Source organism: Lissotriton helveticus, chromosome 9, assembly GCF_964261635.1.
Source record: "Lissotriton helveticus chromosome 9, aLisHel1.1, whole genome shotgun sequence".
In the NCBI taxonomy this organism is placed as follows: domain Eukaryota; kingdom Metazoa; phylum Chordata; class Amphibia; order Caudata; family Salamandridae; genus Lissotriton; species Lissotriton helveticus.
In genome coordinates, this window is record NC_136070.1 from 786,701,604 (window position 1) to 786,720,051 (window position 18,448).

General features: G+C 42.7%; 1 long non-coding RNA gene across 1 annotated transcript in view; it reads left to right on the plus strand.

The window, feature by feature from the left end:
* The first annotated feature begins 360 nt into the window (after nucleotides 1-360).
* Nucleotides 361-18,448, plus strand: part of LOC144782973 (uncharacterized) — an 84,616-nt gene continuing 66,528 nt past the window's right edge. Inside the window, exons 1-2 of the long non-coding RNA XR_013601341.1 lie at nucleotides 361-442; nucleotides 532-610. This is a non-coding gene — a long non-coding RNA (uncharacterized LOC144782973). The remainder of the gene's footprint in view (nucleotides 443-531; nucleotides 611-18,448) is intronic.

The window sequence follows — 18,448 nt, forward strand, 5'->3', positions numbered from 1 at the left end:
GTAAATATGTGCCTTTTGTATATACTGTTGAGTGATTTCATACAACATCTTCATTTTCATTTCACCACCTTTGTCTTTTCACAGTTTAATTATGTTTTTAGGCACTTAAGGTTCATTCAGTTAACGTCTGTAATTTTCACTTGGGATAAGTGTTGCTTTAGTAGAGGTGGTATAGGGTGATTATTCTGCTTTTTGTTGAATTAGGCATAGGAAGTTATCGGGTTTTAGTGATTCTATCATGGCGCACTCGAGATAGGTCGGCAGTCCTTTGTTTATGTTGGGTTTTTTAGTCAGAGGGACGGGGTGCGGTGTCCATCTTTTAACTTGGTAAAGGGTCAGGTTTATAGCATTGAAGGAGAGTACGGCTTTACTAATCCAGTTCTGAGAGTCTGGCAAGCACGACGAATAGCACACGTTTGAGGAGTTGTGAAAGTTATACAAGGTTAGTACAACTAGTTGGAGACTATACTTAGCGCATTTAGAAGGTGGAGAGGGAGTAGTCAAGTCGTTGTATTTTTCATGTCTCCGTAGTTTGGATACAGTTGGTCGCAGCAGTTGGGGATCCGCAGACGGGGTTCGGGAGTTGGAAACATTATTTTGTTTCATTCAGGTCAGTGGCAGCATTCATGTTTTTTCATCTATTGATTGGCTACTTGTTTCTTTAAGCGCGGTATTTTGACAATATCTTCTTTACGTATATTTGTTTGTAGCTTTCATCACATATTTGTGTTGAACCAAGGAAGGACAGGTATGAGGTCTTCATGATTAGAGAGTGTTTTTGCTCACACGATTGATACTTTGTAAGTCACTGGTTTTTTTCATGATTTAGGGTGAACTTTATTGAACATAGATGGGTGATTTCTGTCTTTTCTCACGGAGCACTTTTCTTTTCCTCTTTGTTGTCCTTTTTGTTTTCTTTAAATTGGCAGCATATTACATACTGAATAGGTGTTTCATTCACAAACTCAATTAAGGTTGTTTTTCCGGGTTCAAATGCAATTAAAATGTGATGTACATTTTTTTCAGATCAAGCCCCGGAAGAAGGGCCTTTGGCCCGAAATGCATTGGGCAGTTTTTCAAATGTATTAATTCATTGTAAATACTTCATGTGAAAGTGTTGAAAAATTTATTATTTCGTGTATGTATAATTAAATACATCACTTATGGTTCAGCGGAACATGAAAAAAATAAAATGTTTCTTTGCCAGTATTTATTATGATGTATAAAACCAGTAGATTTTCAGTTGATGTTATAGCCAGGTATTGGCTAGGCAACAGTTCGTAGAGGCCAGGTGGAAGCACTTGACATTCACACTATTTTCATCACAGCACACTAGGACAGTGTACTTACCTCAACAGCACGCCAGAGCATTAGTTTATAAACATTTCAGAAAAAGTTTCAAAATAAGGAGTGCTCCCCTTCTTTTACCATAATTTCAATGATTTTACCCTGGGCCTCGATGGCGCTCACCAATTACGGTTATTATTGGATGTCTAGGTATTTTTCACTGTTGGGTGCTTGGGCTGGGGGCAATCATCCCACACCTCCACAATCAGATCAGCCGATCCTATAACTTTGTTCAAGATCCCAGCACACCAATACATAGATTTCAACAAATCAATAATTTCAAAATATACGACATAAACATTAGCATCATATGTGTTTTTTTAATGTCTTTTTCTTGTTCAGGCTCCAGCCAACACGTGTTTCGTCATTCGGGACAAGAAACCCGCGACTTCCTCAGGGCTGGAAAACATATACAAATAGTATAGTGTAAGCCCAGGTTACAGCGGGCAGTAATGCTACAATACAGGTAATCCTTGCATTGCACCCATGCAAGTAGCATATCAAGTCCTTGCTAATCAAAATTGCAGAGGACCGACGAATGTGAGGGCAAAGGCAAGTGTAAGAACAAAAAAGTAGAACCTTCTGTCCAATCTAAATTTAATGAGAAAAGGCTAATCAATGATGATCGTGTTCTTGAGAAATGGAGATAAGCGGCGTGGGCATTTAATAGTAGTGGAGATTGGGAGTGGGTGACGTAGTGGTTAGACTTTCATTGATATGTGCTTCAGAACCCCCATGTGATTGTATCCAACACGTGATGCCAATACTGGGGCAAGCCCCAGTCCTACCTTGCAAATATCCACTCAGTGCTAAGCGCCTAAAATAAATAACAGCATCCATATGTAACAGAGATAAATATAATAATAACTAGTATGGAAAACTAGCACCCAAAGGTAGGCAACATACCTTCTGGCTGGTTATATTTCCGTCCCAGCCTAAGGATGGCTGGGCAATATTGATGATAGTTCGGGATCGTGGCTTCTAGGAATTATTCTATCTGTAATGATATACCAAGTATGAATCAGAAATGCCTGCCCAGCTCTGTCCCTTATGTATATCTATTAAAATTACCATCAGTCATCTCAAGATTCTAATAAAATCAGAATATATATTAGTTCATTGTTGCCTACAAATATCACTCACGACCTTCTTTGGCCTGCAGGCATAAATATAACCTACGAATATTACATCTCAAGCTTGTTTCAGTTAGTAGGTTGGAACAGACAGTGTAAGTCCGGACGATCCTCATATGTATCACCTCTATCCCTAAGCTGATCACACAGAATTAAAACAGCTCACTCCCATCTCAGTGTATTAAAGGCTAATGGATCCTACTTACTTAAGTTTCAGAATCTGGGATGTATATTGTATTTCAGTTGTTATTTAATCGAGTCCACCAGTCGTGCTCAAAAAGACAAGTAGGAAACGGGGAATCAATCAATATATTGCCGGTCAATGTCCAACCAAGAATTGTTCAGCAGGGAGCTGCATTAAACAAACCTATATCAAGCTGCAACATCCGGCATGGTATCCGTCGGCGTCTCCGTGTCACTCTCGTGTGTGCGCGGAAACCCGGAAACGGACCGTAAATAATAGACTTCCGGAAAGACTAGAACTCCAAACGGGTGTTTCGCGAATGGTAACAACTGTCTCCATTTTACGTGTGAAGCGCGTGCACATTCCAATATTCATACTCCCTAAATGTTCAATAAACAAGACTATATTCAATCCATTCTGCTATACTGCAGGCCTATAAGTATAGATGACATTTGATCCATATTGTTTATTGTATGCCGAACGCGAGTGGTCGCCATCTTTAATTTGTACAGATATTCAAAAAGACTAATAAGTATGTAATGAGAATCGCATTGACTTAATATATAATTAATGCTAAGTATATCTTGGCCCAGTAACTAGACAGTTAGGAGTATAATAAAACTGAAAAGAACTCTTGTGAACCTTCAGTATTCTTACTCCCCAGGTTATCACTAAAACTAATTTGATCTGTTCTGCAGAACCTGCAGGCATATAAGTATTCGATAAAACTAGTATATGATCCATATTGCTTCCTGTATAACGAAAAAAACGAGTGGTCACCATCTTAATATGGGCTGATCCTGTTCAAGAGGACTCATACATACGTAATGTGATTCACATTCAGGTTATAATTATTGGTTGTGAGTATATCTTGGCCCGTATAGCCATGCAGTCGAAAGTATGGTGATAATGAGAAAGAATCTCGTGGTGGATGTTCTTCAAATTTCAAGAAAAGCAGGAATGAGAAGGGTGCATGTTACCCAATCTATACACTGTGATACCATCATTAATTGGTCTTTTCTACGTTGCTTGGCGGAAAAAAGTACATACATAAAGCGGGATATCATGACATGATCCTTCTGCACCTCAACATATAACTGTCTGTACAACTCATTGGGCAAGTGCCACGGGAGCCCCATAGATAATACCTAACTAGGCATTTCCACATAAATATCATTGATTTTGTGCATCAGATTCCATCTAATTACTATGCAGTGAAATCTATGTGCTGTTACATTTCATGTCACACTTTTCAAGCATCTGTATATACATCATAATTGTTAATCATAAAGTCACATTAGAATTATAGCAGGTAGCATTTTCCTCATCTCATAGGTCTTATAGTTCTCAGATATAATGATATGACATAAATCCAAACATCATGTCACTAAGTGTGTTAGTGATTGAATTTCATTCCAGTTTCAATGGTACAGTACTCATGATGACAATTTAATACCTCAGTCTCCTCAGTCCCCTAGAAACTAATGTAGTTCATGATCAGAGTTCATCCCATGCTCAACTGCTTAAAGCTTCATTATCCATAGTGCCTCTCTACGTCTAAGGTGCAAATCTCGGTTCCCACCTCTTTGGTCTAGGTTCACTTGCTCAATACCACAGAAGGCAATTGTTTTGTTACTATCTTGGGCGTGACACTCATTGATGTGTGATGCAGTTACATATCGTGTGTCCCTATGTTTGATAGCCCTCAGGTGTTCGTAAATTCTCTCTTTTAGTGCCCTGATTGTTCTCCCTATATAGAAGCTACCACATTTGCATTTGATCATGTAGATCACATTGCGACTATTATAGTTGATCATTTGCTTGCTCTCATATTCCTTCCCCAGGTGGCTGCGAAATATTCTGGTGTTATTCATAGCTAGGGGCATATCTTACAACATCCACAGCTGTGGAATTCTGTACATCTTTGTGTAAGCCAGTTGGATGTTCTCTCTACCTGTTTGGGATAGCTGGGACTGATCAGAGTTTTTATGTTTTTGCTACGTCTATATGTTATCAAGGGATGTTTTGAGATGTATTTATTCAGAGATTTATCACTAGTAAGTATTTTCCAGTGAGCTTTCATGCTCTTCCTGAGTGTGAAAGCTGCCTCATTATAGTTGGTTATAAGTCTGACCTGGACCTGGTCTGGTTGTTTGCGTGCCTTGTCCCTAAGAGTGTCTCTTCTTACAATTTTCCGCACCTTGCGTTCCGCTTCTCTGATTGTGTGGGCTTTGTATCCTCTTGCTTGGAACCTTAGTTTCATATTGTCTTTGTAGGCATTAAAATCATTGTCCTAGCTACAGTTTCTCCTCGCCCTAGTCAATTCCCCATAAGTTATAGATTCGATTTGGTGTCTAGGGTATGAACTGCTGGCATGCAGTATAGTGTTACATGAGGTTGGTTTACGAAACAGATTGCTCTGTATCTTGTTGCCCTCTATAAAGAGTGTCAGATCTAGGTATTCTATTTGTGTGGTGCTTAAGTTATGTGTGTAGTGTATACCCATATCATTGTGGTTCAGCTGTTCACAGAATTGGGTCAGGCTTGCCATACTCCCAGACCAGATCATAATGCAGTCGTCTATACAGCGCCCCCAAAATATAATGGATTCATTCCATGGGGTGCCCCTTGAGCCCCAGATCCACTCCCCCTCAAACCCACCCATTAAGAGGTTGGCATAGGCAGGAGAGAACCTGGAGCCCATAGCCACACCTTGTTTTTGTTTGTACCACTTAGAATCGAATAGAAACACATTGTTTTCAAGAATTAGTTCAATCATTTTGATGATCATTTCGGCATGTGCCCATTGGCTAGCGGGTCTTTTGCTCAGAAACCGTCTCACAGCTTTAATACCTAGATCGGTTCTGATGTTGGTATAAAGGGAGGTGACATCCAGCGTTGCTAGTATCATGCCCTCTTCCTATGTCACATCTGAAAGGATACTAAGGATGTGCTTGGTGTCCCTAATATATGCTGGTAAATTCCGTACCAGAGGTTGTAGAAACGTGTCCACATATTGTGATAGTTTTTCAGTTGGACCCCTATGCTTGATATTATTGGTCTGCCTGGTGGTGATTGTTGATTCTTGTGGATCTTGGGTAGAGTGTAAATGCAAGGGAATCTGGGTCTATCTATCTTGAGATATAGATATTCATCTTGATTTATCAGGCCACTGTTCAGCCACTCCCTGAGATGTGTGTTTATTAGTGTAGTCAGTGGTCCTACGGAGTTATCCTTTAGTCTCTCATAGTGTGTTTGATCATCCAGTTGTGAGAGGATTTCCATATTATAGTCTCTGGTGTTCATGACTACAATATTGCCACCCTTGTTGGCCTCCCTGATGGTAATGTTGTGAAGTTCACTCAAGTCTTTCGATTCCCTACGCTCATTCGCTGTAAGATTATCAGATAACCTGTGGTGGTGTTTGTTGTCATGCAGTAGATACCTATACATGTCCTCAGTTACTAATTTGTGGAACACGTCTACACTGTTTCCACTGGATGTTGGTATAATGGGAGGTGACATCCAGCGTTGCTAGTATCATGCCCTCTTCCTATGTCACATCTGAAAGGATACTAAGGATGTGCTTGGTGTCCCTAATATATGCTGGTAAATTCCGTACCAGAGGTTGTAGAAACGTGTCCACATATTGTGATAGTTTTTCAGTTGGACCCCTATGCTTGATATTATTGGTCTGCCTGGTGGTGATTGTTTATTCTTGTGGATCTTGGGTAGAGTGTAAATGCAAGGGAATCTGGGTCTATCTATCTTGAGATATATTCATCTTGATTTATCAGGCCACTGTTCAGCCACTCCCTGAGATGTGTGTTTATTAGTGTAGTCAGTGGTCCTACGGAGTTATCCTTTAGTCTCTCATAGTGTGTTTGATCAACCAGTTGTGAGAGGATTTCCATATTATAGTCCCTGGTGTTCATGACTACAATATTGCCACCCTTGTCGGCCTCCCTGATGGTAATGTTGTGAAGTTCACTCAAGTCTTTCAATGGCCTACGCTCATTCGCTGTAAGATTATCAGATAACCTGTGGTGGTGTTTGTTCTCATGCAGTAGATACCTGTACATGTCCTCAGTTACTAATTTGCGGAACACGTCTACACTGTTTCCACTGGGTAAGATGGGGTCCACCTAGATTTATTCCTTAAACCACTAGTGATGCTGGTGTCAGTAACTATATCATGTTCCCACAACAATTCTTCAACAGTCATGTGGTCCCGATCATCATCAGCAATTGATAATAAGAATACAGCATCTCTAATGTTTTGTATGGTAACAACATCACAAGACATATCACTTGTAGCAATGTTCATGCATTTATTAGGTTTGGGATTGCATTAAAAAAAAATTTTCAACTTTAGATTTCTAGTGAATTTAAACAAATCAATCATAGAATTATACGTATCTCCCTTTTGCTTGGGGCAAAAACCCATCCCTTTCTCCAAAACTGAAATCATATCCGCGGTCAATACTTGTACACTCAGGTTCATAACCTTGTGGTAAATAAATAATTAAATACCGGTTCTATTTTTCAGAATAATCAATAAACGGGTAGCTCAATAAATAAGAGTCAAGATTCGAGGTAGCTGGAGTTTGCAGGTTTTAATAAAGCATAAGGGACAGGAACAGGACAACCTGCACGGGAATAGGATAGCAGCTGCCGGGGGCAGGATCTGGAATGGCTAGAGCAAAAAGCTGCTCTTTAATAACAGTGCATAACATATATATACTAAAACAATTGCATTACATTCAATACAGTAGGCGTAGCAGTGGGCGTGGTTCGTAGCAGTCGCGAAAGATAAGGCAGTAAGTAGGTGTAACAAGAGGCGTGTACAGGGCGTATACATAGACATGTGGTGTAAAAGTAACAGAATATGTCACAAATGGGGCGGAAACATGGTGGGGGCTATCTGAGGAGCTGGGACGTCTGACCTAGTAGTGCGCGCAAACGGGCAATGACGTGTTACCAGGGAGAACTGGGGGCTATGACTTCTGCGCTAGAAGAGGAGACTAAAGTCTGCGGAGTCAGAGCGACATGTACCTAAAACCTATCTGGTATCTGGTGTTTAGAGAACATGTTGATAGAATCCAAGAGTTATCAGGGTAAAGGCTAACAGACTCTAAGACTGGTGCATGCATTATTCTACATGTAGTGCGGGTGCGAGGAATATTCTATGAATATTAATACAGTATTTCTCTTACATGGAGACATAAAGGCTAGACCATGACGGAAACCATTGATGCGATTCCGTAGCTTAGGAATGCAGAGAAGGAGGGCTGGACTGATAACTAGAAGCATAACATACTCTTGGCAGACTGGGAGGCAGGGCCAGGCCGAGCCGGGCACTGTGAGGCAGGAAGTAAGTGAAGGGTCAGGGATACAGGTGGGGGCTGTATCGCTCCTCGGAGCGGGTTTCAGGAGACAGGAGCTGAATCTGGTGTCCGGGCCCTTTTGAGGCCTAGAAACGGGGACTTTTATTGAATTAACGTGCACACTGTGGAACGTGGCAACATAGGTTTACATAGGCCTAATACTCGTAGCTTTCACGAGAACTGGAAACTGGCATACTAGAGTTGGACACAACTAGAATTGCGTCTTTAATCGATCAGAGAGGAATACATATGCATATCGATCATGCACATATAACATAGGATGGGGAACACGTAGGGACACAGAACATGGCAAAATTTACTTTTCCACATTCCCTCCTTGTGCCCTACGTTTCCATCAGGAAACATCAATATTCATGATACCATCTATCATTTCATACAGTATCATTTGTTCGTCTCGAATTGTCTTGGAACGGGATTTAGGACTAGGAATACAAGAGGTAGCACAAATGCCGCAAATCGCAGGGCCACATTGTAAACAGAGGCAGCAACTGAATATAATCATTACTGCTATACCTAGGAATGACAATACTTTCCATCCCCAGGCAGATATAATACTCCAGAGCCAACCGGACCATGTCCAGGTGCCTGGATTCTGGTGTAACTGATGGGCAATTTTATGAAGTCTGGTTATAGCTGAATAAACAGACGGCGCGTTATTAGGAATGAAAATGCAGCAACTAGATCCGATGACTCTACATGCTCCTCCTCTATCGGCCAGTATGACGTCAAGAATGAGACGATTTTGGAGCACGACAAATCTCATAGCAGATTGCTCTTCGGTTAAGTTACCTAGAGCAGAAGTAGTCTCATTCACTACTGCTTCAAGGGTTCTGGTTAACCTACGAATTAACTTACTATTCTGGATAGGTCCTATAAAGAAGAAGAAACCTCTATTGAAGTCTGTATATTGTTCTAGAGCAGTTTCAGTTTGATCGACAATCGGGGACTCGATCTCCCTTTTATGTCTAATGTGTACTAGATGTGTGTTTCTATGATAATCAGATGGGGCTAGGAAAACTGGTGGCAGTAGGAAGGCAATGTAACATGTTCCATCCCAATCAAGGGGCAGACGAACATATGCGGTCTGACCACAAACAAAATAAGAATGACGTGAGGCCTTGAAAATAGATTTCCGACTGTCACTATATTTGACAATAGTAGCACAATCACTATGTCCTACATGTGCGGAACCATTCTTTCTGACACATAATTCGCCTTTGACTGGTAGTACTGAAATAGCAGGCAAATCTGGAGTAGTATCAGACTGAACATTCAGGACCATGAAATTCGAAGAATAATTACCTAAATTATAAACTTCATTTTCTAGATCTAACCCTGTTCTATGGGAAAGACCTTGCTTGTCTGGAAAACATGTTCTATTCAGAAGGGACATATCATTGGAGGATGACGTTAACGTGGACCATGCTCCACATGAACCATTATGTGAAAACGCATAAGGAAAGAGTGGCAGAACTCCCTTCGGTGTCTGGAAAGGGGGGAGTCGACCACACACCCAACAATTAGTGGCGTTGCTGGTCTGGTGTGAATAGTGTAACATTCTGATAAACGTGTTATTTCGCATAGCAAGACGATAGGATAGCTCGTGAGGAGGCAGATCACTAAATGTGTGCTCTACTGTAGCATTAGAATACTTATTTACATGAGAAATTGGAAAACATAAATGTAATGCATAACTTGTGCAGGTAACCATTAAACTCAAAAATAGCAAAAAACTTAAAACAATGATACATTTGATAGAGTTTTGACTAACTCTCTCACTATGGGGATCTATCTCATACATGTCAGAAACCTGTCTAACCGTTTCACCCGAGAGGGACTTAGACAATTAAACTGGCTGACTTATTTTACTAGACCGGAGTTTCTTTTTATACTCCTGCTGCGGAGTTTCCTCTAACAGGGGAGGCTTGAATTCAGAGTCAATTTTTAGGCAGTCCTTAGAAATGTTCTTGGCAAATGTTTTTATATGCAATCCATGGAATTTCTTGATGTGGGACATATGTACCCAGCCTTTGCGGCCCTCCAACTTGGCCGCGGTCCTTGTGGTAAGTAAGACTAGACGTGGCTCCTTCCAACAAGGCTCCAGTGGACTTGAACGATCAAAATTCCTGACCAACACGAGGTTTCCTGGAATGACTTCATGCGGTTTCACCTCGGTATTGTCTGGAAATGCGGCGGCAACCTGTGAACGACAAGAGTGTAGGGCAGACATCAAGGAAGCTAGGTAATCTGTCAGCATATTACTGGAAACATCTGTAATACTTCGGGGTCTAGGTGTACCTCACATGTTTGGGGGGCGGCCGAATACGACCTCATACGGGGACAGACCTGATCTGGAATGTGCAACCATGCGCATATAAAATAGAGCAACTGGCAGAGCTACTAGCCAGTCCACACCTTTCTCTTTACAAATTTTGGCAATTCGGATTTTTAATGTCTGGTTATGTCTCTCTACGAGACCGGCTGCTTCAGGATGGCGCACACAATGGAACTTCCACTGGTACCCTAACAGAAGGGAAACATGTTTCATTAACTCAGATGAGAATGGCTGGCCGTTATCAGAATACACGACCCTAGGGAGTCCATAACGAGGAAAGAATTCACGAACCAACTGCTTGGCAGTGGTCGCAGCTGTGTAATCTGGAACTGGATATGCTTCTGTCCACCTGGACAAAGCGCATACAACTACAAGGACATACTTGAAACCTCGACATCGCTCCATCTGGATATAATCCATCTGGAGGACCTCAAAAGGGTGGTCAGGAGGTTGGAATCCCCCTTGTTCCACCGGGACACTTTTACCTGGATTGAACTGGCAACATATCATACAGGTACGGACTTTCTGCTTGGCTGCAGCTCGTAAATGCTTGTTGAACCAAAGGTTCTGAATACTGTCTAACATAGCTTTTTCTCCTAGATGTGCTGGACTATGTGCGGTATTGATAATGACTTGAACCATAGAGTCGGGGAGAAACCATGTGGCTTTTCCCTTCGTCACCCATCCCTGATCTGTCTGGACCCCTCCTTGTTCGGACCATTTCTTGATTTCGTCGGGAGTAGCATGTGACTGTATGTCTATGACATCTTGTGTAGGGTCCTTAACTGTCATACAAGTAGTCTGGTCTGGAGTGTGTGTCAGTGTCGTGTTAACTGGAATGTCTGGAGTCTGAGCTGTGAGCTTGGCTGTTCGATCTGCTAGATCGTTACCTTGGGAAATGATGTCAGTGACTTTCGTATGTGCTTTGCACTTCATGACAGCGATAGCTGTAGGTAAATGGATTGCATCTAACAGAGCTTGAATGAGAAAACCATGCTGAATCTTGGTTCCATGAGAAGTCATGAAACCTCTCTCTTGCCAGAGCACTCCGAAGTCGTGTACGACTCCGAATGCATAGCGTGAATCTGTGTATATGTTTACTTTCAGGTTCTTGGCACGCATGCAGGCTTGGGTCAGAGCGACTAGCTCTGCTGCTTGAGCAGACAGGGTGTCAATACGGTGTGTCTCTATAACTTCAGTCTCAGTAGTCACTGCATACGCGGCTACTAGTTCTCCTGTACTCGTTCTCATACATGAACCATCCACATAAAGTGTCAGGTCGGGATCAGGTAATGGAATATCTGTCAAGTCTTGTCTTGGCTTTGTCATGGTGTTAACAACTTCCACACAGTCATGTGTGGCAGGATTGGAAGTAACTGACGGTAACAGTGTAGCAGGATTTAGAACGTTGCAGCGTTTGATTTCTATATGTGGCTGGAACAGTGTCAATTCATAACCTGTTAAACGTGCAATTGTCAAGTGCTGAGTCTGTGTTCGGTTTAAAAGAACTTCCACGGAGTGTGGAACTTGTACTGTCAGGGAGTGTCCTAACACTATGGAATCACTTTGTCTGATAGCTAGTGCTGTGGCTGCAACTGACTTGAGGCACGCAGGCAGAGCCTGGGCTACTGGATCTAATGTGCTTGAAAAATAAGCACAGGGCTTGTACTGTCCTGCTTGATCTTGTGTGAGAACAGATAATGCAGTACCATTACGTTCTGTAACAAAAAGTGTAAAAGGCTTACTGTAGTTTGGTGTAGCTAGAACAGGTGCTTGGCATAAAGCTTTCTTTAACTCATTAAAAACAAGTGTATGTTCCTGGGTCCAAGGGAGGACAGTCGATACGGCTGCCTCCTGTGTCGTTAACTGTATCAGTGGCTTAGCTAGAAATGCATACTGAGGAATCCATTGTCTGCAATAGGAAGTGAGGCCAATAAAAGCTCGTACCTCTTTCTGGGTCTTGGGCTGAGGAAGACTCGCTATTAACTGGATACGGTCTGGTGTCAACTGCCTACCCCTCTTGGACAGTAAGTGTCCTAAGTAGACCACTTGCTGGACACAGAATTGAAGCTTCGAAGGGGACACCTTGTGCCCCATCTCGGCTAGGAAATACAGGACTGAAAGTGACGCTCGCTCGCAGTCACGTTCAGAACGGGCTGTGATCAGTAGATCATCGACATACTGGAGCAGGGCAGTGTCAGTTGGCATGTGAATATTGTCTAGTTGTCTCTTGAGTGCTTGACTGTAAATGCTAGGACTTTCTGTGAAACCTTGAGGAGCTCGTGTGAATTTATAGCTCCTTCCATTTAAACAGAAACCGAAAAGGTACTGGCTGTCTGGATGAATGGGAACACTGAAAAATGCGTTCTTGAGGTCGATGACAGTAAAGAACGTGGCTTCAGAATCAATGGCTGTCAATAGGGATGAAATATCTGGAACTACTGGGTACAGGGGAATAATACATTTATTAAGTTCTCGAAGGTCAATCACTAATTGATAAACTGGAGGTGCATTTGGATCAGTACGTTTCATGACTGGAATGATAGGAGAATTACATACATTGGAGTCAGTTTCTACAACCACTCCTTGAACAATAAGCTCGTCAATAATTTTAGATAAGGCTGCTACAGCCTCAGGTGGCAATTTGTACTGTCGGATTCGTGGCAAAACTATACCTTGCTTGAGAGTCACACGATGGGGTGTGATGTGCATACAACCAACATCAGTTGGACCTTGTGCCCATATATGCTGTGGGTCATTCAGTAATCTTGGATCAAAATCACGTAATACATAGTGACCTTTAAAGTCACGCAAAAACAAACGGACTCCTTCTGGGGAGCAACATATAACTGCACCTAATTCTTTTAATGTCTTGATGCCTAACAAATTTTCTGGACAGGCTTTCGTAAGTAACAAATCAGTAGTTCGGGACAATGGACCAACTTCTAGAGTAACTGGTTTCGAAATTTCATTAACTATTGGCTTTCCTGAAAATCCAAGGGAAACATTTCTAGAGCCTGAGAGCGGAGCCCCTGGAACCTCGTCGTGACTGATGGTAGTCCTACTTGCCCCTGTATCAATCAGAAACTTTCTGTCTTTCCCTAATACTTGACTGTGAACGTAGGGACCCTCTTGATCTACAGGTATCTCGATGAGAGGCAAGCCTACCTCCCTCTCTAGGCTGTTTCATGAATACTGCTGGTACTCTGGATACTCTGACTGGGCATACTGGTACATTTGCTGTGTAACATGCTGTGTTGCAGCGATAGGCTGCGGTACTGTAACTGTCTGTTGTGCATTCTGTGGTTACTGAGAAGTCTGTAAAACTTGTTCTTGTCTAGGCGGACGTGGTTTCTCTTTAGTCTTACCGGTAGCTATGTTGTGTTTCAGAACTGCACACTCGTTTATAAAATGACCTGGCTGTTTACAGTAATTGCAGGTCCCTTTAACGGGAGCTGCAGGATGACTGGCTTGATTCGTACCCCTCTTCTGACTGTCTTGAGGAACAGATTGTGCAACTAATACTTTCATTTTTGTGTCTTTCATACGTCTCCTTTCATGATCTTGCTCTTCCCTGATTCTGTTCTGATGGTACTGGAGCATCTGTAACATTTGGGACGGAGTATTAGCTTGCCAGGTACTTTCGACTTTCAGGACTCGGTTTTTAACTTGTGGACTTGAATTCTCGACTAGTTTAGTAACAAAAAGATTAGGGTATGACTCGCTACTTGTTTTCAGACCACTGTTAATAATAAAACATTTCTCGAATCTGGAATAAAAATCACTAGTATCTTCATCTTGTTTCTGTTTACAGGCTGAGATGGCATCCCAGTCTTCCTTTTTCGTGGCTAGTAATCTTGGCAAAACCTGTATCAATAACTCAGGTAATTCTTTACATTTATCTCCTAGACCGGTACCTGGTACACGTGTTGTATCTTCAGCTTCTAGAGCTGTCCAATCTATCTTTTTCTCTCCCACCTCCCATTCTTTTTCCTTGAGCTTTTCATATATGCCCGCAGGCAACAGGACCTTTAACATTTTAATGATATCTGGATACGTGTATTCTCCCATACGGAGCATGTCTTTTAATTCACGGTGGAACCCTGCTGGATCTTTATCATGACAGGGAATTAACTTTTTCATCTCTAAGAGTTCCATCTTTGTAATCGGGGTGTAAACAAATACTCGTTCTAGATCACCACCCGTTCCTCTAACTGGATGTACTTCTCGTAACGGATGCTGTCTCTCTATATAAAATGGTTTACTTTCTGGGGGTGGGACATGGACAAAATGTGGATTCAGGAACGTTCGGTATTTGTGGCGCTGTTCTAGAATGATACTAATTAAATCGGTACCTAGACCTTTCCATCTATACTGTAGTAACTCGTTTAATACATCATGTAACGGACCTGGATCAGAATGTTGTCCCTCATACAGTGTAATGAGGTGCTGGATCATATACATACCCACCAGTCGCTGCTCGGCTGGGGGCAGTTTCAGAAACATTTTTGCCACTATTTCATCTGGAAAAGTGGTAGAATCAGTAGCCCATCGGACTGCTGATCGGGCTAGTTCTTGTTCATGCATAGTACTAAGCTCACTATAGCCTATTCGTGATTTCAGAATTTTATCGGTAGCTTGGAATACTTGTTCTAGAGAACACTGTTCTGGTACTGGAGAAGGAACAGTTTTCTTGTAGTCTAGACGTGAATGTTGGTCGGAAAGTCTAGTTCTACCTACATACGCTATTCTGGTGGGATTCTCGTCGTCTACCTCTTCAGTAGAAGAGTCATTTTCTTTCTCGGTTGCTTGTGTTGCTTCTCGTTTCTCGTGTAACTTTATTATTTCTTTACGGATTTTCTTGTACATACTCTCTATACTGTTCTGTGTCTTGTGTCTTCCCTCGGCTATATGGTCACTCCACCTGGTCAGAACTTTCATTTCTTCTGAATCTTTTCCTGGATAATCTTGTTCTCTTATTAAACAATTAATTAAAAACTTTAAAATCATGAGCTGAATCTCGACTTTTCTTTGGACCATGGTGTCGCCAATACTTTCTGGATCTCTTCCTGTACGGATGAAATGATATATTCTGTCTAGATAACTTTTCATATTCGGCAGGGTGTCCAAATACTCGGTCACCCGTCTTACACGCAATGAATACAAGACCATGTCATCATCGCCTGGGACTGGATCATAACGGCATTCGGTAAGGGCTCGCTTGATATCTGCAACTGACTGAAATTTGGGTGTACGCTGTAACGCTAGCTCATGTAGCGTCATACGTCTGTGTTGAGGCGGGGTACGAGGAGAACCTCCCCCCGCGGCTCCTAAACTGGAATCGTCGGTGGGTGCTGTACGGGCTGGGAGAGTGACTGATGTAGCGGGTACATGTACTGTAGGCTGGACCGGGGGTGCCGTAACAGGTGTTGTAACGGGTGCCCTGGTGGCTGGAGAAACAGGAATTACATTATTTACGGGAGCTGGCGGAACAGGATTTGCATATTCTGGGACCGTGTCGTCCAGATAGGACGAGAGAAAAATATCAGCTGCGGTCGGTTTGTGACGTAGCTTAATCGGAACTAGTGATGGCGGAAAATTACTGGATGCCTCTGGGGTTGCTTTTGGCAAGCCCTCGGCAAGAAGAGGATACATACCCTTAATAAGGGCATTTCTCTGTCTGTCCGACTGTTCGGCTTTAACTCGTTCACCTATTTCGATTAATTCCCTTTCTTGGGCTCTTTCTGAGGATTCTCTACTTAATTCTGCTTTTCTGAATTCTTTTTCGGTTCTTTTATGAGATTCTTTGCGCCATAACTCGATGGCATCTTTCTGTGACTGTCTGGCTTTCTTTTTCCATAATGCTTCTTCTACTCGCATGATGCACTCGGCATCCCATGTGCCTGATACAGGCCATCTATATTTCTCTTCGAGATGTCTGGTATAATCAGACCATAAATCTAGATATATTATGGCACTTAAGCCATGCTTATGATACATAAAATGACCTGGACTGTCCCTAGGCGGGACAGGGACTGCTTCCTCGAGCAGCCCTTTTCTAGTTTTTAACTGACGTAACTTAGAGAACAGAGGCATGATTTAGTCTGGAATCTAGACACCATACAATATACGATAAACACACTAATGACTGAAAAAACAAATCATTCATACACGACATTGAAAACACATTGAATGACATTAAAATAACAGTTTGGACAGAATATTACCTGGAATACTGAGAACAGAAACACATGAATTTCTCGAGAACAGAACTTACTAGAATTACTAGATGCACTGCTGAAACAGTACGAAACTTACCGGTCTCATAAAGAGACACGTCAGGACCCGCATCCACCTAGGTGGACACTTCGTGTTGGATTTGCGTACCCAAACCCACGGACCAGAGACAAATTAATTGACCCTGTCTAGATACTACCCCAGCAACGGTACTCACCGGGCAGCAAGAACGGAAGGCCTCGGACTGGACTGGACTGCTACGACGACGGACTACGAACTTCGGACTTCAGTTACAGGTGGGCCTCCGGATACCTCGGACCTTGGACTCTCGGCTTGGGCTCTGGTCGGGACTCGCCGCGTTCCTCCACCGCCTCGTCTGGATGCTGGACCGCAACCTCCGTCTCCTCCGTAGGCCTGAGGGATACTTGAAGCAGAAATATCTGCACGTGCACGGTATGGTTCCGTCACGGCTGCAGAGGGTCAGGGGGCTTGCGTGGCTTCGCCGGCGCGTGGGGAAAGGGCAAGTCCCTATTCGGGCGCCATTATGTGGTAAATAAATAATTAAATACCGGTTCTATTTTTCAGAATAATCAATAAACGGGTAGCTCAATAAATAAGAGTCAAGATTCGAGGTAGCTGGAGTTTGCAGGTTTTAATAAAGCATAAGGGACAGGAACAGGACAACCTGCACGGGAATAGGATGGCAGCTGCCGGGGGCAGGATCTGGAATGGCTAGAGCAAAAAGCTGCTCTTTAATAACAGTGCATAACATATATATATACTAAAACAATTGCATTACATTCAATACAGTAGGCGTAGCAGTGGGCGTGGTTCGTAGCAGTCGCGAAAGATAAGGCAGTAAGTAGGTGTAACAAGAGGCGTGTACAGGGCGTATACATAGACATGTGGTGTAAAAGTAACAGAATATGTCACAAATGGGGCGGAAACATGGTGGGGGCTATCTGAGGAGCTGGGACCTCTGACCTAGTAGTGCGCGCAAACGGGCAATGACGTGTTACCAGGGAGAACTGGGGGCTATGACTTCTGCGCTAGAAGAGGAGACTAAAGTCTGCGGAGTCAGAGCGACATGTACCTAAAACCTATCTGGTATCTGGTGTTTAGAGAACATGTTGATAGAATCCAAGAGTTATCAGGGTAAAGGCTAACAGACTCTAAGACAGGTGCATGCATTATTCTACATGTAGTGCGGGTGCGAGGAATATTCTATGAATATTAATACAGTATTTCTCTTACATGGAGACATAAAGGCTAGACCATGACGGAAACCATTGATGCGATTCCGTAGCTTAGGAATGCAGAGAAGGAGGGCTGGACTGATAACTAGAAGCATAACATACTCTTGGCAGACTGGGAGGCAGGGCCAGGCCGAGCCGGGCACTGTGAGGCAGGAAGTAAGTGAAGGGTCAGGGATACAGGTGGGGGCTGTATCGCTCCTCGGAGAGGGTTTCAGGAGACAGGAGCTGAATCTGGTGTCCGGGCCCTTTTGAGGCCTAGAAACGGGGACTTTTATTGAATTAACGTGCACACTGTGGAACGTGGCAACATAGGTTTACATAGGCCTAATACTCGTAGCTTTCACGAGAACTGGAAACTGGCATACTAGAGTTGGACACAACTAGAATTGCGTCTTTAATCGATCAGAGAGGAATACATATGCATATCGATCATGCACATATAACATAGGATGGGGAACACGTAGGGACACAGAACATGGCAAAATTTACTTTTCCACATTCCCTCCTTGTGCCCTACGTTTCCATCAGGAAACATCAATATTCATGAT